A 27,357-nucleotide genomic window follows, 5' to 3' on the forward strand; every position below is an offset into this window, starting at 1 on the left:
ATATAAATAGAGTTATACAAGAGTTCCCATTTTCACTTTTACTCATATTAATAGAGTTATACAAAAGCTCCTATTTTCACTATTTCTCATATTAATAGAGTTAAACAAGAGTTCCTATTTTTACTATTTCTCATATTGATAGAGTTATACAAGAGTTCCTATTTTCTCTATTTCTCATATTCATAGAGTTATACAAAAGTTCCCATTTTCACTATTTCTCATATTAATAAAGTCATACAAAAGTTCCTATTTTCACCATTTCTCATATTAATAGAGTTATACAAGAGCTCCTATTTTCACTATTTCTCATATTAATAGAGTTATACAAGAGTTCCTATTTTCACCATTTCTCATATTAATAGAGTTATACAAGAGTTCCTATTTTCACCATTTCTCATATTAACCCTTACAGATCGGGGGGGGGGGTCATATTGACCCCCCCCTCTATTTTTTCAATGTCACTTTTTTTGTAGGTAAGATAGAGAGTTGTGACTTCATGACTTTTTAAGTTTAGTAATTATACGTCAGCAAGAGTTGATTTTATTAGGATATCTGGTCTGTGTCGGTCGTGGTGTCCGGTCAAAGTCGGTTGGGTAGCACCAAAATTTAAAAAAAATTCTAAATAAATCTTAATTTCTTCATTATGACTTTGTATATAAGGTAGAAACCTAATTTTTTTTTGGTGAATACTGAGATATCAATGACCTTATGAGAAAAGTGGTGTTATGACCATTTGACCGCACCCTGACCGACTTTATGACCGATTTTTGTCCGGCTTTTACTACAGACATATATCATGAATATCGTGGCTTCTATTACAGCTAGAGACCTATACATTTTTTTTGGTAAATCCTTGAGCAATAATAAACAGATTAAATATTAATTGGCGCCGCCAATTGCCGTTTTACCGCCGTAACCGCCGAAAATGGCGGTTTCCATTATTTGCCGTTTTTTGGCGATAATCAGAAAAAGTAATTTTTTTGTTATGAAAAATAAAAGTTCGTCCTAAAATTTGGTCATCCTAGCTGCAAAATTGGCCGCTCTACAGCTGTTTTAAAATTTAGCGGCTGGCCGCTAAAAAGCGGCTAAGGAGCGGCCTGACCGCTATGACTAGAAAAAGAAATTTTCTCTAAAAATGCACATGAACCACCAGAAAAAATTTTATGTCTTTATCTGTAACAGAAGCCGAGATAGAGGGGGGGGTCAACATGACTACCCCCTCCCCCCCCAATCTATTAAGGTGGGAATAGGGGCCCGATCTGTAAGGGTTAATAGAGTTATACAAAAGTTCCTATTTTCTCTATTTCTCATATTAAAAGAGTTATACAAGAGTTCCTACTTTCACTTTTTCTCATATAAATAGAGTTATACAAGAGTTCCAATTTTCACTATTTCTCATATTAATAAAGTCATACAAAAGTTCCCATTTTTACTATTTCTCATATTAATAGAGTTATACAAGAGTTCCCATTTTTAATATTTCTAATATTAATAAAGTTATACAAAAGTTCCTATTTTCTCTATTTCTCATATTAATAGAGTTATACAAGAGTTCCTATTTTCACTATTTCTCATATAAATAGAGTTATACAAGAGTTCCAATTTTCACTATTTCTCATATTAATAAAGTCATACAAAAGTTCCCATTTTTACTATTTCTCATATTAATAAAGTTATACAAGAGTTTTCATTTTCACTATTTCTCATATTAATAGAGTTATACAAGAGTTCCCATTTTCACTATTTCTCATATTAATAGAGTAATACAAGAGATCCCATTTTTACTATTTCTCATATTAATAGAGTTATACAAGAACTCCTATTTTCACTGTTTTTCATATTAGTAGAGTTATACAAGAGTTCCCATTTTCACTATTTCTCATATTATTAGAGTTATACAAGAGTTCCCATTTTCACTATTTCTTAAAGTTCCAAAGTCTGTCTGTTGTTACTCTAGTACTAATAAGTGGTATGGTGTGAGGGTAGAATGAATTATTGTTAATAACTGTTGACAACTCTGTCTAATGTTGCCCTAGTACTAATAAGTGGTATGGTGTGAGGGTAAAATGAACTATTGTTAATAACTGTTCACAACTCTGTCTAGTGTTACTTTAGTACTAATAAGTGGTATGGTGTGAGGGTAAAATGAACTATTGTTAATAACTTATCACAATTCTGTCTATTGTTACTCTAGTACTAATAGGTGGTATGGTGTGAGGGTAAAATGAATTATTGTTAATAACTGTTCACAACTCTGTCTATTGTTACTCTAATACTAATAAGTGGTATTGTGTGAGGGTAAAATGAATTATTGTTAATATCTGTTCACAACTCTGTCTATTGTTACTCTAGTACTAATAAGTGGTATGGTGTGAGGGTAAAATGAATTATTGTTTATAACTGTTCACAACTTTCTCTAGTCTTACTCTAGTACTAATAAGGGGTATGGTGTGAGGGTAAAATGAATTATTGTTAATATCTGTTCACAACTCTGTCTATTGTTACTCTAGTACTAATAAGTGGTATGGTGTGAGGGTAAAATGAATTATTGTTTATAACTGTTCACAACTTTCTCTAGTCTTACTCTAGTACTAATAAGGGGTATGGTGTGAGGGTAAAATGAATTATTGTTAATATCCGTTCACAACTCTGTCTATTGTTACTCTAATACTAATAAGTGGTATAGTGTGAGGGTAAAATGAATTATTGTAAATAACTGTTCACAACTCTGTCTATTGTGACTCTAGTACTAATAAGTGGTATGGTGTGAGGGTAAAATGAATTATTGTTAATAACTGTTCACAACTCTGTCTATTGTTACTCTAGTACTAATAAGTGTTATGGTGTGAGGGTAAAATGAAATATTGTTAATAACTGTTCACAGTTCTGTCTAGTGTTTCTCTAGTACTAATAAGTGGTATGGTATGAGGGTAAAATGAATTATTGTTAATAACTGTTCACAGTTCTGTCTAGTGTTTCTCTAGTACTAATAGGTGGTATGGTGTGAGGGTAAAATGAATTATTGTTAATATCTGTTCACAACTCTGTCTAGTGTTACTCTAGTACTAATAGGTGGTATGGTGTGAGGGTAAAATGAATTATTGTTAATATCTGTTCACAACTCTGTCTAGTGTTACTCTAGTACTAATAAGTAGTATGGTGTGAGGGTAAAATGAATTATTGTTAATAACTGTTCACAACTCTGTCTATTGTTACTCTAGTACTAATAAGTGGTATGGTGTGAGGGTAAAATGAATTATTGCTAATGACTGTTCACAACTCTTTCTATTGTTACTCTAGTACTAATAAGTGGTATGGTGTGAGGGTAAAATGAATTATTGTTAATATCTGTGCACAACTCTGTCTAGTGTTTCTCTAGTACTAATAAGTGGTATAGTGTGAGGGTAAAATGAAATATTGTTAATAACTGTTCACAGTTCTGTCTAGTGTTACTCTAGTACTAATAAGTGGTATGGTGTGAGGGTAAAATGAATTATTGCTAATGACTGTTCACAACTCTTTCTATTGTTACTCTAGTACTAATAAGTGGTATGGTGTGAGGGTAAAATGAATTATTGTTAATATCTGTGCACAACTCTGTCTAGTGTTTCTCTAGTACTAATAAGTGGTATAGTGTGAGGGTAGAATGAATTATTGTTAATAACTGTTCACACCTACTTTTTATTTTATTTTTTACATAGAGTAGATAAATAAATATTTTTAAAGTTCTACCTAGGCTTGTTAGAATTGTCCTATTAATTTCAATCTTGGTATGGTGATTCTTGTAACAGTTTGGTACAATTTGAAAAAGCGTAGCAACTCTATAATCTTTAACAAAAAGGTCTATTGAAAACATTATGATTTTTAACTTTTTGAAAACAACTATTACTTTAAAAATTACCTTGTCAGTCTATACTTCTGTCTGTAAAGATGTTCGTTTTTTTGGTACTTTTTCCTATAAGCACAAAAAAACTAATAATAATAAAAAAAATAGCTTTCTCTATCTCTTTCACATTTCATATTTTTTAACTATCTATCTTTCTTTTTCTCTTACTTTTTTCTCTTTCTCTCTCTCTCTCTTTTTTTATATGAAAAAATGTTCTAATATTAATTTATATGAACTGCAACTTATATGCAATATAACTTATAAGAACGTTTTGCTGCAATATATATGGAGTATAAGTGTACTAAATTATAGAGTAGCTTTGCTATAATATATACTGCCCTGCAAGCAATCTACGTGAACACAAATCAATAGGAAATAGGAGGAGAATCAAAGATGATTAATAAATTAAACGTTTTCTCAAAACCACAAAAAAAAGTAGAAAGAATTAAAGAAATGACCAAGGACAATTATGTCGATAAGTAGCGCAGCAACAATAAGAATTAATGTTTTTTAACCTATAGTTAACTCCTGGAAAGGTTAAGGGTATAATCCTTTCAAGAAATATTGCTACTAGGAAAAAGTCTCACAGTTTTCTTTTACTTTAAAATACAAATTTTAGTATATAATGTTGGGGGGGGGGGGGGGATTAGTTCACTTAACCCCTTACACATCACACACTCTTAATTAAAGTCCCTAAAGGATACACGCCAGCTATTATCCATTTTTAATTTCAATGTTATAACACCTCATAGGAGGAGTTATTGTAATAGTTATTGAGTCCAAATCAAACCATGAGTCCTCATTCACATGATTCACATGATTATCAAAAACGAAGATTTTCTTTAATTAGGGTACGATCGTCTGTTTATATGTACGTCCGTACGTCTAGCAGTATCCATGTAATATGTAGCTCCTATCTTTAATTTTAGAATATAATAAATGTTTTTTCGATTTCAAACGGTTAGATAAAATTTAGAAAGTGCATCAACCTCTTTTTTATTCTTTTCATCTGCTTTTAGGCATAGTGAATCCTGCTACAATTTTGTAAATATCATAAGCAAAGCATCTATATAATCAAGTCCTAAATACGTAAGTTTGTTCTTAAACAGTAACTGTATTTAAGACAATGTTTTAAACAATTTTGTGTTGTTATCCTCAAAACTTAAACAAGGATGATAACATCAATGAGAAGCAAAGCACAGAATTGTTAAAATATAAATAAAAAATAAATATTTTCTTTAAAAATTGTCTATGATACGATATGATACATGACCAGTTTTAATTCAGAGGACGTAATCGGTTTCGAAGCCATATTTTTCTCATCCCTAAATAGTAACCTGCAATATTTTCATAATATTTGCCAGGCTAGGGAAACGATTTAATACGCCCCCTTTATCAAACTTCTATGGAACTGTCCTTTAACATATCAATTATATTTCCCAATGTCATAGTATCTTGTTTTTTATCCCTATTTAATTCCCCCTCCCCCCCCTTTATTTTAATAAATTTATCCAGGTCAGGGAAATGATTTTATACGCCCCCCCCCCCTATACACATCCCCAATAAAACTGTCCTGATTAACTAATATGTTATTGCTCCGCCCATTTCCTAATTCTTTGTATCCCATCCCTCCCACTTTTCCCATTCATACATATATATGACATGTCAATTTAAGTGGGCGTGGTAGTTGGGGTTATTATCAAGGAAAGGGCAATAGCATCTGAATAAAATTATTTTGTCTTATCTCTTTTCCATTTAACTATGATACTAGATTGAAAAAAGTCTAAATTCATTAAATTCTAATTATGAAGCTTCTCTGTAAAAGCATTCTCTCTCTCTCTCTCTCCATTTTCTTCAGCTTCAGACAAAAAAAACTTACAACTTTATATTATAGGTCCAGCGACTGAGCTACTAGCATAGTAACCTTTGCATTAAATGGGGTAGGAAATGGTACAAAAAAACATAAACTATCTCAAGACTTAAATATCAAAATTATATAACAAAAAAAACGTTAACAATTAGTATATATAAGATGTTCATTACTTAGAGGTTTTTTTTAGAGACATTTATTCTAAATAACATTCTAAAAAACCACAAACAACGAACTTATAAACAGAAATTTCTAATTATAGAAGAAGATTCTCTACTAAAATTGAATAAAAAATAAGGGGAGGAGTTAAATAAAAAAGCTTAAGGTAAAATCTGAAGGAAAAAATGGGCGGGAATCTAAAAATTATGTTTTAATCTGTCCCAAGAAAAAAATTGACATGTTATTAAAAGGGATAATGACATGTGTCATTTGGTCAAGGGTGGCAGGAGAGAATCTCTGCCTCTTTGCATATTCACAGGATTTACAAATGACCCAACGTTTTTCTAATTGGATAGCCTCGCTCTTCCACATCCTCGGTTGGCGCTTTATTTTGCCTCTAGGGGCACTATAGGGAATAATGAATAATTCAACCCTACCCTTTAATATAAGTTTAAAGAAGGGGGTTATTATTTTTTAAGAGATAAAAAAACTTTTCAAGATCAATGAAAGCCTTACAGTATCCTTAACTACACACAGACATCTTGTTACTTTTATGCAAGCCTGGGTTAACAATAAGAATAACAGCATGACTTTATATAGTAACTAACAAACTTTACGAGGCTAACACTAGTAAAATATAGGTTTTTTTAGCTAAAAAGATGAATACTCTAGAATTTCGACCAGATATCATTTATTCATACCTATATAGAGAGCCCCACGTTTTTATTTAAATCTTAAGTGCATGGCCTAAAGAATAAATTGCGTTTGAACTTCAGTGTATTTATTTCTTGAAAAAAAGCTGTAAAATTATGTTTTTAAACTATTAAAATTCATTCTTAGTTTGATTGTTTCTTAAATAACAAACATGCCATAGTTTGCAATAGATCTTTTAAAAGATCCAAAATAATTTGTGTTGCTTGTGAAAAAAAGGCAAGAATTGCCAAGATATAGAGAAAAATGAAACGTTGTTCGTTCTTGTAAATATGAACCAACAGGTCTTTGTAATACTTGTAAAACATATTTATAAACATATTTTTAATTATGAATTATAAATTCAAAGTGATGTGTCTATTAAAAGCAAAACTTTTCTAAAAATAGTGTTGGTCCGTTCGTCTATAAGGTTTTTTTCCGTTAACTTGGGCATGTTAGAATTGTCTTATTGATTTTAAACTTTGCCCGGTGATTCCTGTAGTAGTTAAGTATTTATAATTTAGAAAACATAGCAACTGTATAATTGTTACAAGAATGTCCATACTCAGTTTTTCAACAAATTTACTCCATTTTGTTTTGACATTTAGAACATTTACATATATTATGATTATTCTATAAGTTTTATTGTTCATTCGTCCTAGTGACCTATTCCAGTATGAGAATCTGAATTGATATTATAATTTTTTTGAAATATTTATATACTTTGAAATCTATTTAAATTTTGAATGCTATCTTTGTTAATTAATGTATTTCTATACAAAAACCAAATATTATTGTGGATTTAAAAGAACTTCATATAAAATAAATGAAAAAAACTTGTTGAAATGATGTTAGATCTAAGGAAAATAGAGGGTTTTATTATAAAATATGAAAAAAAATTAGGCCATGTACTTATGATTTAAATAAAGACGTGAAGCTCTCTATATAGGCATACATAAATGATATCTGGTCGAATTTCAAGAGTATTTATCTTTTTGGCTAAAAAACCTATATTTTACTAGTGCTAACTATAACTCAACCTAACATAAACTATCTAGTTTGTGAAATTTGGCAATCCCGTGTGGCTTATCTTCTTCAATATTTACAAACTCGTTCTGCCCTTCGCTAACCTAATAACAGTAATTTTGATTATTAAAATTGGGAAATACATTTATTTATCATCCATTTGCCTTTAGAATTCAAGTTAGGATCTCAAATAATATAATCTGAAAAATAAAAATATAAGAATTTGAGTCGTGCTTATAAAAATTAAAAGGAATTAATATGTCTAACAAGATGACACATTTAAGAGGCCGCGAAGCATAAATTTAACATATTAATGTCTCATTAGAATATTATTTTAAAACGTCAGGTGTTTTTCTAGAAAATATGAATTCTAACAAGGATGACAATATAGGGAAAAGGAAAACAAATGAGGCAGACAAGCGAATATTAAAAAACTACAATGAATAAACAATTTTACTATTAAAGAAACATAATAATATATATCTCAAAATGTGAATATATGTTACGAAGCTTAATTAAATACAGGATTTTTGATATAATATACATGATACAATACTGCCGGTTTTGACTAGATTACACATATTCTATGAATTACAAAGTGCCTAATCGATTCAGGAATCTTCATTATAAACCAACTATCTTACGAAAGAAATGATATCAAAATATCTCCAAACTAACGTTTTAAAAATAGACCTCCTAAGTTTTAGGTAAAGTGTTAATAGGTTTTTAAAATTGTATCTATCTTACAAAATTATCATGTCAAGTTTTAAACCGATAGAGCAATTCCAACATGACTTAAGTTGAGAACAAAATTATTTTTGCTTCAAGTGCTATATCCCCTGTTTAATCAAATTTGAATAATCGAATATACATATGGGGTTAGGTTTTATGTCAAATGAACCCACGAACCAAACCCTCTGGTTTCTAGAGGTTGTTTTCACGATACAACAAATAAATACTTCTGGAAAAAGCAGAGTTTTAATAATCCAGCCATGTATAAAATCTAAATTAACAAACGAACTATGATGTCTACGTCAGGCGTTAGCGAATTTTGAATATTGTTCTCTCTCGTTCTCTCTCTTTCTCTCTCTATCTATCTAAATATATGCACTAATATTAAGCATGTTGTTTCAAAATCTTCGCATCTAATATACGTAATCGTAACTTTTTTTTGCAACACCGTGTAGGAATGTTGTCACACCTGATTTGGGTTAACCAAGTTTGGGAATCTGATTATATAGTATTACAAGTATCTGTACATCTGTGCAGGAATTTTTACTTATGGCTTGAAGTTCGCTGGCTGTCGGGGAAACAACAGATTTATAATATAATTGTATATAAAGATAACTACCCCCCCCCCTTTTCAATGACCCTTTTTGTCTACTACCAAATTGTTTTCTTCTACTTGGCTGTGTTAATATAACCGACACAATTGGTTAAATTCCATTGACTTCTACCTCCAGTGTTTTACTTTAATGGGGAAACGTCAGGTTTAATTCCCAAGGCACTGACATTCCAACTATTGTAGACAACCAATAATTTTATTGCACGACTTTTGTCTGGGAGTTCTAACTTTGCATGGTAATGAGATGTACCTGTTTTCGGCCAAGGCATACACCCCTATTCTAACTAAATAATGCATCTAAGTTATTCTATATTTTCTGTTTAAAACCTATTATAAGGAGCTCCAAGAAAAATACAGAGATTTTTATTATTCGTGCAATGATTTAAAGACAAAGTTTCTTTCTATTTTGAATTTTCTCAATATAATATTATACATAAAACAAGACCACACATTTTATTGCATTAGGAAAATTTTACATTGAAAAAAGGATGACAACATCCATCTCTGAAAACCAACCGTAGAACAAACAATAATGAACACTTGTAAAGTGTTAAAACTTAATAAGAAGAGATAATTTAAAAGTATTAATAAAATTTTAAATATACTTGTTACAAAATTACAAGATTTTATATATTGTACCTTGTTGTCATAAGAATCATTTTTATAAAATGAGATGGATAGGATAGTTATATCAAACAAAAAAAGTAAAAATCAGCCTGTTTTTTTAAAAGACGATTGTATAGTTACTACATTTTCTAAATCATACCTAATTATTACTTTTATCATCATTCTATGTTTGAAATTGATAGAACAATTCTATATTGCTGCTCTTTCTTACATCTTTGAATCCTATATGCTCAACTAGTTTATGTAAAAGTAACAGGATGATTGTCTGTGTGTCTGCCTGTAGCAAATAAATTTGCAAATAACTGAACCGATATGGTTCTAGTTTAAAGTAAAGCTTCTTATAAGAAACTAATAGTTTCTTATATAACTAATTTTGGGGAAAGTACCTCCCCTCTCCCAAAAGAAGAGGCCCTTGGAAAAAAGTATTTATTTATTTAACTTTTTTGCTGGTATATGTATATAAAAAAATCGCCTCATTTCCCAATAAATTTTTGCTGTTCATTGCGAAAATCATTTGAATAAACTTTTTTATAAATATTTCGAAAGATGAATTGTTTTATGATTGATTGAAAAAGCTATTGTACTTAATCTTCCTTGTTATCAACGTTGTTTAAAATATTAACTGAATATCCACAAAAGCGATGCTAAAACGGACAGACATTAATAAATGTTAGTTACAACCCTTTTTGTGATCAATATTATTAAAAAATTAAACTTTAATATTTGATTTGGTAGATGCTTCGCCCATAAAATAACTAATCGTAATAGAAATCATTATCTTTAAAAAATGGGCGAACAGGATAATCACATCATATTAAAAAAATATGCAAAAATATTTTTAAAATGAATTTGCGGACATTCTGGTAATGATTACATAATTGCTACACATTCTAAATTGTAATATGTGAACTGACGGACCGACCTTAAAAGTGGAGAAGCTTTGATTATAAAACACACAGAAATGACTTCATACAGTTTTCAATTAACCCAAAGCTCCACCTTCAGGAAGTTTTAGTAACTCTTACGTTCATACAATTATTCAAAAATCTTAAAATAGCAAAAACAAAATAATATACTACAAAGACAACAAAGTGTATTACTTGTATTCGGATCGTCTAATTATATAGATTGGTTTCTTTACTTTTGCTATAATAATCTACTAACGGCAACGTCGCTAAAGGCTTCTAGGGGCAGTTTGGGGAAGATTGTGGAAGTCGATCCTACATTTTCCATTATACTGTTAAAAAAAAGAAAAAATATTTTGAGGGGCGTATTTTTTCCGGGACTAATTTTTATCTATGTAATTGGAGAACTCCCCCCCCCCCAAAAAAAAAAAAATAGTTATAATCCTTCCCTGGGCACATAAAAGTTTTGTTTCAAGAAGACCCATATTCAGACATACTGACAAACACACATCTATTTCTTTTAAATAAGAATTAGCAGGATTAAAGAAACACTATTTTCAATGTATTTTTTGCTTAACTGGGTAGATTCCTAATGTAAATTGATTTCAGGGTAGTGGCGATTGTGACACCATGGAAACTGTCCCAATTTTGTATAACTTTTGCGGAACATGTTCCAGTTACGTCATATTTTTCTTTCCCGAAAAAGGGAAAGGGGGAAGAAAATCTCTTCATAAGAGATGGGGAAAACCCCCCTTTTCTCCCATCTCTTTTTTCTTCCCCCTTCCCTTTTTTTTCTTTCCCCCTTCTCTTTTTCGGGAAAGAAAAATATGACGTAACTGGAACATGTTCCGCAAAAGTTATACAAAATTGGGACAGTTTCCATGGTGTCGCGATTGTTGTAAAGCGAAGCAATTCAATAATTATAAATGTCTGAATTTCACTAAAAATAGATATTCTTATCATAAAGTAACAGGATCTGTGTCTGTCTGTATTCACCGAAGGATCTCGCTAACCGATATTGTTCTCCTTTACATTGTAGCCTCTCATAGGTAATGGGAAGGTTTATGACTATTTCTTTTTAAAACTAAAACTGAAAGTGGGGTAGGTCAACTGTGATGTAAAAAGAGTAAAGGTGTGTACATTTTCTGTCGTTGTTAAAAATTTGAATGCCCTGATGAGGAAAGATGCCTTCTTTCTAAAATTTCTATAATAATCATAGAAATGAAGTAGCTTGAGTTTTTTACTAGGGTTAGTAGTAGATAAGATATTACTATTTTGGTATTATGTCAATAAGTAGATGGCCTGATCGTTTAGAACTAAAATATTGATTTTCGTCCTAGTTCCAAAAGGGTGCATATATATACTTTGAGTTGTTCAGTTTAGTCAATTAAACTTTTTATAAGTTCACAATTCAATTCAACTTTTTGGATATGGGAGGAGAGATTTAAAGTGGTTTTATAGCAAAAACATTTACTTTTTTGATACTAACGGCTACGGGAGGGTGGTCGACCAGCCCCCCCCCACACCTATCTTAAGTTTAAGATTAATAAAGAAAAAGAAAAACATATTTTTTGGCGAGGCGGGTTATTTTTTATTGGGGGGGGGGGGGGGTGGATATACACTACCAAAAATAGTTAAAAACCTTCCCTTGACCTATAAGAAGCTTCACCATAAAGGAAAACCATATCGGTCACCGGTTAAAGAGATCCTTCGCAACATACAAAAACTTACTACTTTATAAAATAGGATAGGGCATCCGCTCTATAATTAAAAAACTGTCTGTCCATCTAAACCTTGTTTGGTTGCTATTTAAAATAAATAATCTATTCTTGTGAATATTCCCCATAAAAAGCAAAGAGAAATTAAAAGATATCTCCAACCGATGAGTACCTATTCTATGAATCTATTGATAAACTTAATAGCCGATTTTATATTGTGACCATTTATGAAAAGTTCTGCTTTAGTACTCACAAACAATTTTATTCTTGTTTGCTATGTATTTTCTTAAATTTTAACATATCTTTAACCCTTTACAGTCGGGCCCCTTGCCGCACCTTAATCAGTCGGGGGGGGGGGGGGGGGGAGGGGGGGCTAAATTTTTTTGTGCAAGTCCCCTGTTTGATAATGAATTTACGACCTAAAGTGAGTCAAAGTCAATTTTCGCTTCCTTCACCCCTTTATTTAACAACCTTTGTTTTTAGGTCCTTTTTTACTGAAAAATTTCAAACGGCTGTAATTTTCTTATTTTCGAAGCTAGAAGAACAATGTTTTTACAGAAAATGTTTATCTTTATGTAAATTCTATATTAGAAATATCAAAACATAAATTTCAGCTATACTTGGCAGCTGCCAGCCGCCGCAGTCGGTGGTCGGCGGGAAAACGGCAGCAGATCTTTAAGAAATTTTAATACGTTATGTAGACATGTATAAAAAGCTTAAGTTTAAAATTTGAAGTCTCTAAGTCAAAAATTGCGGTCACAGGAGCCTTTTAAAGATTTCTGGAGACCTGGAGGATTAGGATCTGCAGGATCATAACTGGAACCTAAAATTAACTTTAACACTTGTATTTCATATGAGAATGTACTACTAGAGGATATTTTAGTAGTTTAGTAAGATAGATGCTTTGTTTACGTCAAAAAATTATTTTTGCTCTTTACCTGGATCACCCTGCCAGGTTTGCTGGCATCCTGTGCCCGACAGGATGAAGATATTCAAAAAATTCCAACTCTTAGTTATGTATCATACCCATACTTAAAAAGTCACGCAGTTTGGGTTCTTTATCTTTAACACACAGCAAATGAGAAAGAAAAAAACGGATGGGGGCGTTCAACGCCCCCCCCCCCCGACCGTTAAGGGTTAAAGAAGTAAGAGACAAATTAAGTTAAAGAATAACTAAACTCCTACATAGTCGGAATGTAGAAAAAAATACAAGTTAAAAGAAATTCAAAGTACTGTTTTGTTCGAATCAAGCCTTAAATTTGTCGTCTGCAAGCCTAATACTTAAAAATATTGATGTTAACATTAACAAACATATATTTAATGCCTGCAATTTCCAATCACTAACCCCTGAATTGCTTGGCCTTTGTTCTGACTTTATGATATGTTGTTTTTTTTTATCAGCGAGGGAGGGGACCAGGGTAAATTACACTGGTACCCAAAGTTTTATCTTTGGCTAAAAACTTAAGATACTTTCTGATTTGTGATTAGTTGGTCCCAAACTTCTCCACCGATTATTTTGATAAACAGAAGGTTTAATTTTGTTTAACAACATTGGGGATGTATATTAATTTATTGTCCATTGTCTTATCACTTAAGATCCCATATTCCTAATAGCGGAATATTCTCTTTCTTCGGTTTTTTAAAGACTGAACTTTGTTTAAAAGTTTTATGCAAAAATTACAGGATAAAGAAGTTTTCTAGGAAAATTTTCATAAGCCAATGCCGATACATATATTACATTCATGGAAAAACAAGGATAACATCATCAAAAGACAATCAAACAAACTAACGATGGTAATTGCAGAGTATGAACATAGTAATAGTGTCTGACTGATTATGACGTAACAAAAAAAAATAGCCAATGAGAGGCCGTTATTGACCAATGGTAAAATTTATAGTGGCCTCTCATTGGCTAATTTTTTTGTTACGTCATAATTAGTCAGACACTATTACTGTGTTCGCAGAGTATATTAGAAACTAGTACCTGTAAATCTGTTGCTATATTGTTGTTTCATAAGAATGTACTTAAAAGACTTTGATAAAGGGATGATTTATTTTTAACTTTGTGCCTAATCGTTTTATGAATTAACAATCCAAAAATTAAGTATTATTAGGATGATAATACCATGTCAAGAGCGGTGTCTAAACCGACGGTAGAAGTCACAGACCAAAAAGTAGAGTTTAGCTTCCCTCTTAACAGTCTAAACACATGGAGGGAGGGGACATGGGGTTGTCTATTTCCATACTCCCAAAAGTTTTATAATAACATTTTCTTTATTTGTTAAATGTCAGGACTTTTACTGAATTGTGTCCTAACGTTTCAACCAATAGTTGTAATCTACAAATGGGATATTTTGTGTACCCTCATAAGGGGATGTGCATTAATTTATCGGCCATTGTCTTATCTCTTTAGATCTCTGATCAAAACAAATATATAGTTCTTGTTAACTTGAATTAAGAAAAAAACGAGAATGACACCGTCTTTTTAAAGCGCAGCCAAGCAAATCCAATAATAAGACAAACGAACATTAGCAAATAAAATTTGGCAGCTGTTTTCATAATCTAAATTAATCAGCTGAAGATTTTTTTTATAGAAAAAACTCGATGTTTAATTGTAGTAAAATTTATTTTTAGGGATATTATTACCTAAAAGACACATATAACTCTGTGCCTAATAGTACAGGAATCATAAATGCATAGAGTGATTATTTTATAACATTAAAGTTATCAATCACAGACGAACAGAACATTCAAAATGAAGAAAAGCTTTCCTTTAGCTAGTATGACAACAAGGAAACAAAAAGTATTTTGTAAATGTTTCAGAAAGAATGTCTCTTCACTTCCGCTCATTTATCACATTATACAGTGTGTTTTTTTTATGAGAACTTTTTTGAAAGCAATTTTACCCAACTTATAGTTATCAGCATTTAATGATTAATGTCTTATTTTCTTCGTTTTTTAATGCAATTAATAGAACAAAAATATATTTAAGTTTTTATTTAAAAAGTACAGTAAAATGTAAAATTCAAAACTTAGGTGTCAACATCTAAAAATGGTTTCTTATGCTCAAATAATCAACCTTTTGCAAGAATGGCTGCTAAACACTTCAAAGTTGAGATATAGAGCTAAAAATGTATACAGATACTATTAGGGACATGTACTAGAACATATCAAAGTTTAAAGGGCATATCTCAACCAGGGAGGGAGCATTGGCCCCCCAAAGTCGACTACAGAAAATCCAGTTTTTTTCTTGCAAAGGGTAGAAGATTTAGGCATAAGAAAAATGAGCTAAAACCATTTTTAGATGTTGACACCTAAGTTTTTAAATTTAGATTTTACTGTACTTTTTAAATAAAAACTAAAATATTTTTTTGATGTTCTATTAATTGCATTAAAAAACGAAGAAAATAAGCCATTAATCATTAAATTCTGATAACTATAAGTAGGGTAAAATTGCTTCCAACAAAGTTCTCATTAAAAAACACACACTGTACAAATCATCAGAACTGCATATTATTACAACACCACAAAGTGACCCTACCCCATTAATCTCATCATTAAACACCCCATCAATATCTATATATTATTGAAGAATATTGTGAGAGATTCGTGCATACCCTGATAAAAAGATTCTCCCAGGTGGCTAACACAACAATATCCCGCATCCCCCACTTATGACTTTACCCTATCCCCTGCCCTGACCATGGATGAACAATAACATATTGACCAATATCTGTGTTTCGGTATGTATTTCTTGTATTCCCTGGCAAGTTCGAACCCATTAATCCCTTTTTCCTTACACCAGAATTCCCCAGAGAATGAGTGTGTTACGCGGCATTCCTAACTATCTCCGCGCGGCGCGTGGCTTGTAAACGAACAAAAGAGACGCGCACTTTTCCTTTGATAAGTCCCACGTGAGGAGCTACGTGAATGAAAATAATGTATTGCTTGAATATACATGCGCTCTGATGTGTGGAATATCTCAAATAAGCCTTCCTGCTTAGTTTGACATCATATGTGGTAAGAATTTATCTTTAATTCTTGAAAATAAGCGTAGAATGGTACAAATTTATGAAGAAATTTAAATCATTAATTTTTCAACAAATAGACCATTTAACTGCTAAGTTTTGATATACGAATATTTACTTTTATATTATTGATCATTTTATTCTAAAATTATCAATTTCTGATGCGATTTAATATGTTTCGTGCCAATTTAAAGTTTTTTAGAAAATTTATATTTTTTATTAAATTGAAATCACGCAACCTCGATGTTACAAAAATAATAACCATTAATTTTATGTAATTAATTCTTATATTTTTGTTTTAGACTTACTGTTTTCATGGTAATAAATACACATTCGTAAACTTCACTATGTTGGTCATTCGGAGGGCTTCGAGATAAGATTTCGAGAACGGCTAGGCATTGCGTTCCGAAACAATCTGAGTACTATATTAGCAACCTATGGACGACAAAAACGGCACGTATTCTACTTCCATTGCCCCAACTAATGTATTTGTATTTGCGAACATGAAACGCAATGCGGAAGTGATGATATGCGGAATTTAATGCACACCCTCTCTAAATGAGTGTAAAACAGTGTTAATCATTATTAACGAGTTTGTTAAATAAGAACATGCAACACTGGTTTTAACAGCAAATTTTTTTTTTATAATTATCAGGGATCATATGGGATAAGACAATGCAATGGAAGATAAAGTTATGTCCATCCCCAAGAGACTTGACAAAGTGTCCGACAAAATGAGCCGTGTTACGTCAATAGATCCATCTCTTTTTAATGGGCTTCCTTGCCCACTTCATCTTTCATCTTTCCCTTTTATGACGTCACATGGCTCATTTTGTCGGACACTTTGTCGAGTCTCCCATCCCCAATGGGAAAATCAAAATTATCCTATCATTAAAATAATATTATGGGTTGAATTAATTAGGAACCAACAAATCAAATTTCATTAAAGTAGCCAAAGTTTCAGAGCCGACAAATATGATAACGTTGTAATTTACAGTCCAATATTCCTCCCTCCCTAATATTTATTTGATGGAATTGTCATACCCATTTCAAACTTTGCATTCTAATTCCTGTATTAAAGATGACAGATAGACAGATATATAGATGGATAGATAGACAGATATATATAGATGTATAAATAGACAGATATATAGATGGATAGATAGACAGATTTATAGCTGGTTAGATAAACAAATACATAAATGGATAGATAGACATATATATATATATATATATAGATGGACAGATAGACAGATATATAGATGGATAGATAGACAGATATATAGATGGATAGATATACAGATACATAGATGGATAGATAGACAGATATATAGATGGATAGATATACAGATATATAGATGGATAGATATACAGATATATAGATGGATAGATAGACAGATATATAAATGGATAGATAGACAGATATATAGATGGATAGATAGACATATAAGACAGATGGATAAATATGTATAGATGGATAGATGAATAGATAAATAAATGAGATCATATCTATAATTCTAATGAATGGGAATGAGTTTTTATCTGTGTTTATAATCTATTATCATATCATATATTTGTATTAGGCTTGTCCATTTTGTTTATGGTATTATTAAAGAGAAAAAGTTTTAGTAATAGTGGTAATTATGTCAATAAATCACTCAGTATGACTTTTAAACATAATTAGCTTTGATTTTCATAATATTTGAAAGGCGTATAATCTTCATATTCCTATATAAAAGTAACAGTATGTCCATATATTTCTCTGTAACAAAAGATCTCGCTAACTGCTGGTCAGATATAGTTTTCCTTTACAGTGAAGCTTCTTTCTAGGTCTTGAGAAAATTATATTTGGGATGGTGCCTCTACACTCTAAAGGAGATACACTACTTGAAAAAAGTGACCTTTCATCCCCCTAGAATATAAGTAACAGTACAAATTAAAAATAATGAACCAGCCTATACTGTATATTGTGTATCTATAAAATCTATTATCCTATCAGTGCTAAGAAAATTCCCATCAATTCAATAATGCAAACCTTGGTGCGGTTACAAATTATCAATTCTCATTTTTAACTACAGTGGCGTGTACAGGGTTTTGCAAGGGGGGTTTTCTTGAGGAGATCCCCAATATAAGTTTAAAGGGGGCCTTGACGACCCCCTACACCCCTTACGTATGTTTATGAAACACTGAAACTTTAAAAAATAATAGAAAGGTTTTAAAGGACAACAAAAATTTCCTAAACATTAGACTGGTTAAATTGAGACTTTAGGGTTTCTTAATGTGAGTCCTGTGGGTGCAGGTTTTAAGCTATTTTGAACATAGCTCAGAACATAAAATGTCTGGAATATTTTGTTAAAGATAAGTGTGGTTAAAAAAATCAATTAAAAGTGATTTTTATGATCTTAATAGAAAAAACACAACCACACATACCTATAGAGCCTCTTTAAATCTGAAGATATTTTTGTATCCCAACCTAATCAACTTTAATAAACAATGATAACTTAATACATTAGTTTAGAATAGGTCAAAATATTAAAATATTTTAAACTGTAATATTACAAGGATTATAACATCCAAAAAAAAAAATCTAAACAAATCATATAGTTATAACTAAATAGAACGTTATCATTTATAGTATGTTGATACAATTCTATGCTTATTGCATAGAAAATTATAATCCTAGGAGTTACAAATTCAACAATACAACAATTTTATCAAATCAAAATCAACATGTCTTAATTGAGCCTAAAGCTTTTTGTCAATAATTACAGAGTTACTATATTTTCTACATAGATCATGCCTAATTGTTGCAGGAACCCAAACTATCTAAACTAATTGTCATGGGAAAAATATTCTTGTCCCATTTGACCTATTGTGTATTTATGAAAATTTACAATAGACATGCAAGGGATGATAAGATTGTTTCAAAGATACTTTAGATATCTTTTGCAATTTGATGCCATACTATATATATTTTTCTATCCAACTATGACACTTTAAAATTAGATATCTTGCATATTGATGCCTTAATATCTATCTTTTTATCCATTTATCTATCTTTATACCCCAATATGGTAGTTTTCTAGATACTTTAGATATCTTTTGAAATTTAATTGCTAGCTATCTATCTTTGAATCCAACTATCTATCCCAGTATGACCTTTGAAATAATGTCTATTCTTCAATGTATCTATCTATTTATCAAACTAACTATATCATATACTACAATATATCTACCTATTATATCTTCATTTGTCTATCTAAAAGAAAGTCAGAGTTTTAAAAAGACAAAAAAAACCTAGGATACTCCTTTTTATCTATGCTTTGGAATTCAGAACTAGATAAGAAAATAGGTGAGACGGGGTTGTATGTAGCAATTTCAATTAGATACTTGCACCAGGTCAGGGATCTGAGGGGATAAAACAATGGGTGATAGAATGAGATACACATCAAATTCTGATTAGAATTAATGGGGAAAGTTTGATACTTAAGGTTTGTACCACTAATCAAGATTTTATAAAAGTTCACAAAGATTTTAGCTAAATGGTAGAAAGTGTTTATAAAACTTTGGGTACTTACTTGTATGATAAAAGGTCCAATGTTCCCTCCCTTCCTGATCTTGGTCCATTTTATACCCTGTTAAAAATTGACACCATAATTAATAAAGCAAAAATTTTATTCATTTAACGTTAATCCGTACGTTGATGTAACGTATATAGCTCAATTCGTATAATCCAAAATTTTACAGGAAGATTCCTATGACCAGTATAATGACCAGTAAGTCTGTTTTAGTTTTTGCCAACACATTAAGACATGATCTATAATCTTTACATTGATTCAATATTCAAAAGTAATTTTTCTGACGATTAAGTATGATGAAAATCATCTTTTAATATGCTTTAAATCTGCCTATTTAAATATGCTTTAAATCTTACAAAAAAAACTACTTTTTAAAAGAGAAGTTTTTCTATAATTAGGGTCGGTCCGTACGTCTGTCCGTAAACTTATATATTTATATTTTGCATATTTAGGTCTGACACTCTACTAGAGTTGATTTTCGTCTGTCATGCTGTTTCAGAGCTTCGCTTTTATGTTGTCATCCTTGTTTTTATAAAATAATGTCGTTTTTGTATCGTTATTGTTAACAGGGTTTGAATGTGTAGGTTTCTTTTACTAAGTGGAGTAAAAACATTCTTCTATTCGGTGCCAGAAATGATAGATAGATAATAGATAGCCTACATGATAGATAGATAGATAAAAAGATAAAGATAAGTTGTAAGATTGTTTACTAAGTGGAGTAAAAACTATTTTCTATTCGGTGCCAGCAAATATAGATAGATAGATAGATGGCCTTTGTGTTAAAAAGATAGATTATTCGAAGTTGAATGGAGTGGGCAGAATAGCCTAAAACCGTACCAAGACTTTGATATTTAAATATAATATTATAAGACATAAATTAAAAAAAAACTCTATCTATTCAGTGGTTATTTGGATCTTAACGGACAAACAGACAGGGGCGAAGCCCTAAGTATTAAATAAATATACATACTTAAAAAGAAAAATGGATAGATAGATAGGAAACGTTTAAAAGTGAGGTATGAACAAAAACTTGACTAAAAACATGATGAAAGAAGGCCATAAGAATTTCACCAAAATTTTCTTGAAAATTGAAAGTACCAATTAGATTAAAAAGACATTTAAATTTCACAAAAAGGGGTAAACGAGATTGTCCCTAGTTTAAAGAAATAGAATATTTGTTTAGAGTAACAGGATGTCTGTTTGTCTGTCTTTATGTAACGAAAGATCTTGATAACTAGCTTTCACTTAAAATGCAGCTTCTAATGTGTTTCGAAAAGAGTTTGAGCTAATTTGATAAAGGGTAACTCCATCCAACAGATCTATAGTATAGATGTATATACAGACAACTACCTCCCTTCCTTTTTCAAAGACCTTTTTCGTCTGCTTCTAAATTATTTTCTGCTAATTGGCTGTGTTAATATAAGCGACACCATTGGTTGATTTTCAATGACCTAATAGAAAGGTTTCAACTAGAAGAAATTTACCCTCCCTCCTTTTAAAATTTATTTCAAAGTTGGGTCAATCCTCTATAATTTGAGGTCAAACTATAAGTAGTTTTCTTACGAATTTCTTGCCTCTATTGACGCAGCCGCTATCTTTATAGGAGTCAATCTATTTTATATTTGACTGTGTCTGTCTTTTTGTTTTACTTGTTTTGTTATCCTTTTAAGAAAATTTTCTCTATCTTTCTCTTTTTCTCTTCCCTTATTTCTTTTTCTCTCTTTTTTATTCTTTTATTTCTCCCTATCTCTTTTCTCTCATTCTCTCTCGCAAACTCTTGCACCTATACACCTATCCCTGTATTATAACCCAGATTTTTGACATAAAGGAATTAAAACACAAAAACCCAGAGAAAATATGTAATTAAATATTTAAGTCTTTTCATGACATTTAATATCTGAGGGGGGTGTATTCACTTCCGCATATGTATCATATTAATTATTAATTATCAAAATTAATCAAAATTGCATATTATTACAACAGACAATATGCCCCAACCCATTGATTTTTTCTTATCATTATGCATGTCCCTTTTTTAAAATTCAATTGTTTCTTTTTGCGAATATAACTATTGCGATGTGATTTCATGCGGAAGTAAAAGTATACCGTTAAGATTTACATGTAAGTTAGTTTTCAGACGATAAAATTATTAATTAAATTCATTATTTCAATTTAGTAGTTGTTCTTTTTCCCTCTCCTACTCTCTTCCTCTTTCTACTTCTCCCTCTCTCTCCCTCTCTCTCTCTCTCTCTCTCTCTCTCTCTCTCTCTCTCTCACACACTATCTCTATCTCTCTTTCTCTCTCTCTCTCTCTCTCTCTCACACTCTCTCTCTCTCTCTCTCTCTCTTTTTTTTTTAAATCTTGAAATTCTCAATTATTTATAAGACACTTGTACTTATGAATATTACTTATAACCATATATTTCATTCACAAACAAAAATATAAAATAAACGGAAGAGGGTGTTCAAATTTCCCCCCACTAACAAATTTAAGGATTAAGAAATAATAAAATGGTTTACCTTAACGTCCCTTGTCGGATAGTTTTTTCTTTGTTAGTTTATTCCTTTATTCTGATTAGGTTAGGTTTATTTGTATTTGGTATCCCCACAGGGTTAGTGTCCCGCCGTAGAAGCTAAGCATATGAAATAAAAACTACAAATACATCCTCCCTTCCACTCCACCAACCCTTATTACCCCTACCAATAAAAGTAAAAATTATGATTAAAAAGAAAAAAAAATACAAGACAATACAACTAAAAAGCTACATAAAACAAAGCATGAAAAGAAGACAAATTTTGCTAAAATTTGCATGAAAATTAAATGTCGCTCAAAAATTAGGAATTGGGGCTAAAGTCCTTATTTATGCCTAAAATCATAACTCTATCAAGGACAATGACCTATAATAGAAGGGAAGTAATCAGAAATAAGAAGCATTACTTAAAAAGAAAACAAAATGAGAAAGGAAATATAGATAAAAAAAGAGAAAGACATAAAGAGAGAGAAAAGAAAATAGTGAAAAAGAGAGAACAAGATAGGGGGAAGAAATTAAGAAGTGAAAAGGGGTTGACATATATTCATGATTAGGAGAGAACCGAATTGAGAGCAGCGTTACAAACAATAAAGGAGAGAGAAAGAAAGAAATAGAGAGATAGCAAAATATTAAAAGAAGTTTATTTAAAGAGAAAATACACGAATGATAAGGCATTACCGATCTTAGGACTGACCAAAAGAAGGACAGACTAACATCAGCACTTTCATTGCTCGACCATTGTCTGAATGTAATAACTCTATATTGATAAGTGTTTGCTTTTAGATGCTAATGTGATAATACAAAAAAATCTTTTCTAAAACCAGCATAAAGTCATGTCTTTATTTTTTTCTCTTGTGAAGATGTTAAAGGGCAGAAAAACTGAGCAGTTTACTTTTTATTCACGTTGGCCTTTTCTTCATTCATCTTTTAGATTATAGCAACTTTGTTAATTATTTTACTTGATTTTTTGGTATATTAATTCACAGGATGATTAGTCACAATGTTTTAAGTAAAGCATCTATACAATTAAGTCTTAATATGTAAGTATGTCCTTTTTAGGCATGCTTTATTTCAGTAATTTAGGTTAAGTTTATAGATCATAGATAAATAGTTTTGAAAAATTATTGCGTTGTTTTATACTTTTACAGCATGATCATATATTACTGAATAAAAGCAAATACTCAAATATGGTCCAAAAACCAGTAAACATATAAATCTTTTGAAACATAAATGTCCCATAACAGGTTTTAGATATATAAAAAGATTCGTACATTTACTTCTTTTTGGACCTTATTTGAGCATTTACTTTGTATCAGTAATATCTGATCATACTGTATTTCATTTTATTGTAAAGCTTGAAATTATGGATTTTGTCATCCTTGCTTTTTTTATCATGTAAAGGAGAAAGGAAACAAGGATGACAGCATCCATAAGTAGCGAAGCTCTTAGATTATGAATGTATATTTTGAATGTATTTTCAATATATCAGTGTCATCCTATATATTTGATGAAATAGGGAAATGACGAAAACTTCAAAATCATGCAACCTTTAAATCACGAAAAATTAAAAATCTAGGAATCGATCTAGCACCACAATTTATAAACAAATCTAAATGAAACTTGATGGAAATATGTAGAATATGAGCATATTCAATCCCTGATAATTTCAGCTTCAAATCCTGAATAGGAATTGAGAAAACAATAGAAAACCTAAAAATCTAGGAATCGATCTAGCACCCCTATTAATATAAAAATCGTAATAAAACTTAAGGAAAATATGTAAAATGTAAATTTCAGCAATCCCTGAAAATTTCAGCCCATTATCTTTAAAAGGAGTTGAGAAAATCAGAAAAACATGAAAATGTAGGAATCGATCTAGCACCCCAAATTACAGACGGATGGACAAAACAATGTATAGATTAGATGGGCATATGTTATAAGAATCTTCACTAAAAATTTCAGCTGTCTATCTTGACGGACATTTTGAATTATAGAGTAGCTTCGCTACTAAAAAGTGCAAGCAAAGCAAATGGGAAAATGGCTCAAATTTGACGTAGTTAGTCAAATGGTCCCCCAATATTTGTAAGTATGATGTGTCTTTATGTCCGCATAAGTGTCACAGTGTCGCATATCTGCCACTTAAAAAGGTTTTCTTCAGTTATGGTCGGTCCGTCTTATTTACTTTATTTTTTGAATAAGGATCCCTACAACCATTAGGTATAGTGCTTTAAGCGAGGCTTCTCTGTAATCAAGTCTTAAAATGTAAGCATGTAAGCGGAATTCATGGCACTATGTTAGAATACAGAACTATATTATTCTTTCATAGATATAATATAAACAAAAGTAATTCATATTTATATCCAGTAAGATCTTACAAATGGCTAGACCGGTCGTTTGCTATTTTCCATAGAAGTTAAGTTTTAATTTTATGGTAGGTTTAAGGCTATTTTGTGAGGAAAAATGTTATTATGTTATTTCTGATCTAAAAGTTTTTCATAATCTATGACAATAGACGTAAAAATGAGCTGACACATGTTTAATCAAGATTTGCATCAAAGTTATTTAGACCAGAGGTGGATTCTTTAAAAAAATTTGCCCCACTAATCGCTTAGTGGGGCAAAATTGTTTTCGTGAAAAATCCACCAAAATCACATTAAAAATCTACAAAAATTAAACACAATCATAGAAGGGTTATTAACATATGATTTTGTTTATTTTTGTAGACTTTTAATGTGATTTTGGTGGATTTTTCACGAAAACAATTTTGCCCCTCTAAGCGATTTGAGAATCCACCTCAGGTTTATTCCGTCCGTGACAAGATTTGGGAAATATTTAGTTCTTGATTCCAAGACTAAAGAAAGACTGGGTTATTAAAGATTAAATAGCCTAAATCCATTCCTGGGTCTATGTGAAACTTGGCTCATATTGGTTTAGTGGTTGGCTATACATATCTCAACAGATTAACCCCGCAGAGCTTAGACCTGCGTTGATCTAACCCTGCGGGGCTACCAGTACCCAATATAACATAACCTAACCTGACCTAACTACCCACTGCCCCACTATTTTCAATTTTCTTCAAAATGGTGTGGATAAAGGAAGAGAGGGGGATGTCAGTGCTCGGCTAGGTACTTTTAGAGAAACCACCGCCAAACCTGTGTATGAAAAACCTTGTTATTCCAGAAGATGTCATGCAAAGGTGAAGAGAGCATTCACAACTACATTAGGAGATAAGAATACTGAAAAATATTTAAACTAAAACAAGCAGTGAGTGAGGAGACATTGGGGTGTTAATCAGACTGGTACCCAAAGTTTTATAACCACTTTATCCGATTTGTTAGCTCAGAAAGACATCTCTACTGAATTTTGATTGGTTAGTTCAAAACTGATAGTGTCCAAACATTTTAACCAATAGTCCTAATCTACAAAAAGGTCAAGTAGTCTTATCCTTTAAGATACCTGAAAATAAGAGATCCCATAATGATGACAAACATAATTACCCCTTCTAAAGAAACCTTAAACATTACTGGTTGAACAAACCAATCAATAATTGCTAAAAAGTTCCCAAAGTTTTTAAGCCAACGAATGAGATAACTTGTTTATAAAACTCTAAAACTTTAGGCATTAAGAAAATTTGAGAAAAGTTCCCAAAGTTTTTGAAAAGTTTTCAAAGATTTGTTTCACATAAAAACCTTACCTAACAAAATGTTACAACAACGATTTTTTAAAGCAAATTTGTGAATGAACACAATGGCTACAATTTTTATATGTGTGTGAACCTTTCTTAGCAGAGATATTAAGGGATAAGACAATGGATGATAAATTGATATAAATCCTCCTCTAGTATGTAATTATTGGTTAAAAAGTTTGCACATAACACAACTGTTTTAATTGGAACTAACCAAAAAAGTTCAATAAAAAGCGTAAAAAATCAGCCGTATATCATGTAACCGGATAGTTTTAATATCCGGTATCCGGCCGGATAACCGGCCAGACCGGATATCCGGCCCAACCCTAAAGGATATATAACCTAAAAAATATTCGGACACCAATGTTTGCTGACGGGGGGGGGGGGGTGTAACATTTTGTAATGACGGTAATTGATTTTTGGATAAAACGTAAATAAATTGCCACTCCCCACACATATCAATTTTGGAAAGTATATACTTTCCGGATTCCAATCCTTATGAGGAAGGTATTTTTAGAAAGGGGAAAATGTGTAGAAAACACCCATGTAAATTAGAAAATCCGCAGAAATCATTTTTAAAAGTTATTGGCAAACATTTGCAATGTTAATTTGCAAAATTAATTTTATGCCCTAAATGACAAATTCTGAAATAAATCTTTTATGAAAGTTTATTATCTATGAGTTTAGGACATGCTTAAGACAAAAAAAATATTTTCAGTGTTACTTTTTTCGCCCTACATGTGAAAAAAGGCATTTCTCACATTTTATTATAGAAAATTGCATATAAATAAAATAATTTTTTTTTTCTACAGTCAACATAATAATTGGGATAAAATCTTTCATTTTAAATGTAGAAGTCAGATAAAGAATCCTTTTTAGAGCAAATATAGTGCAAAAAGTAACCAAGACGTTTTTAGCAAAGTATGAATATCTAATGAAATAGATACTTTTAAATTTTGATATACATATCAGATAAAAATATATAAAAAAAGAGATCAAAAACTATAAAACAAGGTATATATTGTTTTCACTCTGTCACTGAATAAAGAGCACTTTTAGGTTTGATTTTAACCAATGCAGCACTTAAACACTCATTTTTCAAGGTAAATAAACAAAATGAATGCAATTATACAATTAAGTCAGTTTAATAATACAGTAAGCCTTTTTGTAGCAATTTTTTTTTGTTGAAATTATTCTTTATTTCTATAATAAACTGTATTAAAATCTAATGATTTAAAAATTCGTAATTAAGAACTTCATTTTTCACTGTTTAGACATATAAATTACAAAGAAAAAGATTAAATCCTTT

The sequence above is a fragment of the Acartia tonsa genome, chromosome 14 (genome assembly GCF_053477335.1).
Source record: "Acartia tonsa isolate MP-2025a chromosome 14, ASM5347733v1, whole genome shotgun sequence".
In the NCBI taxonomy this organism is placed as follows: Eukaryota; Metazoa; Arthropoda; class Copepoda; order Calanoida; family Acartiidae; genus Acartia; species Acartia tonsa.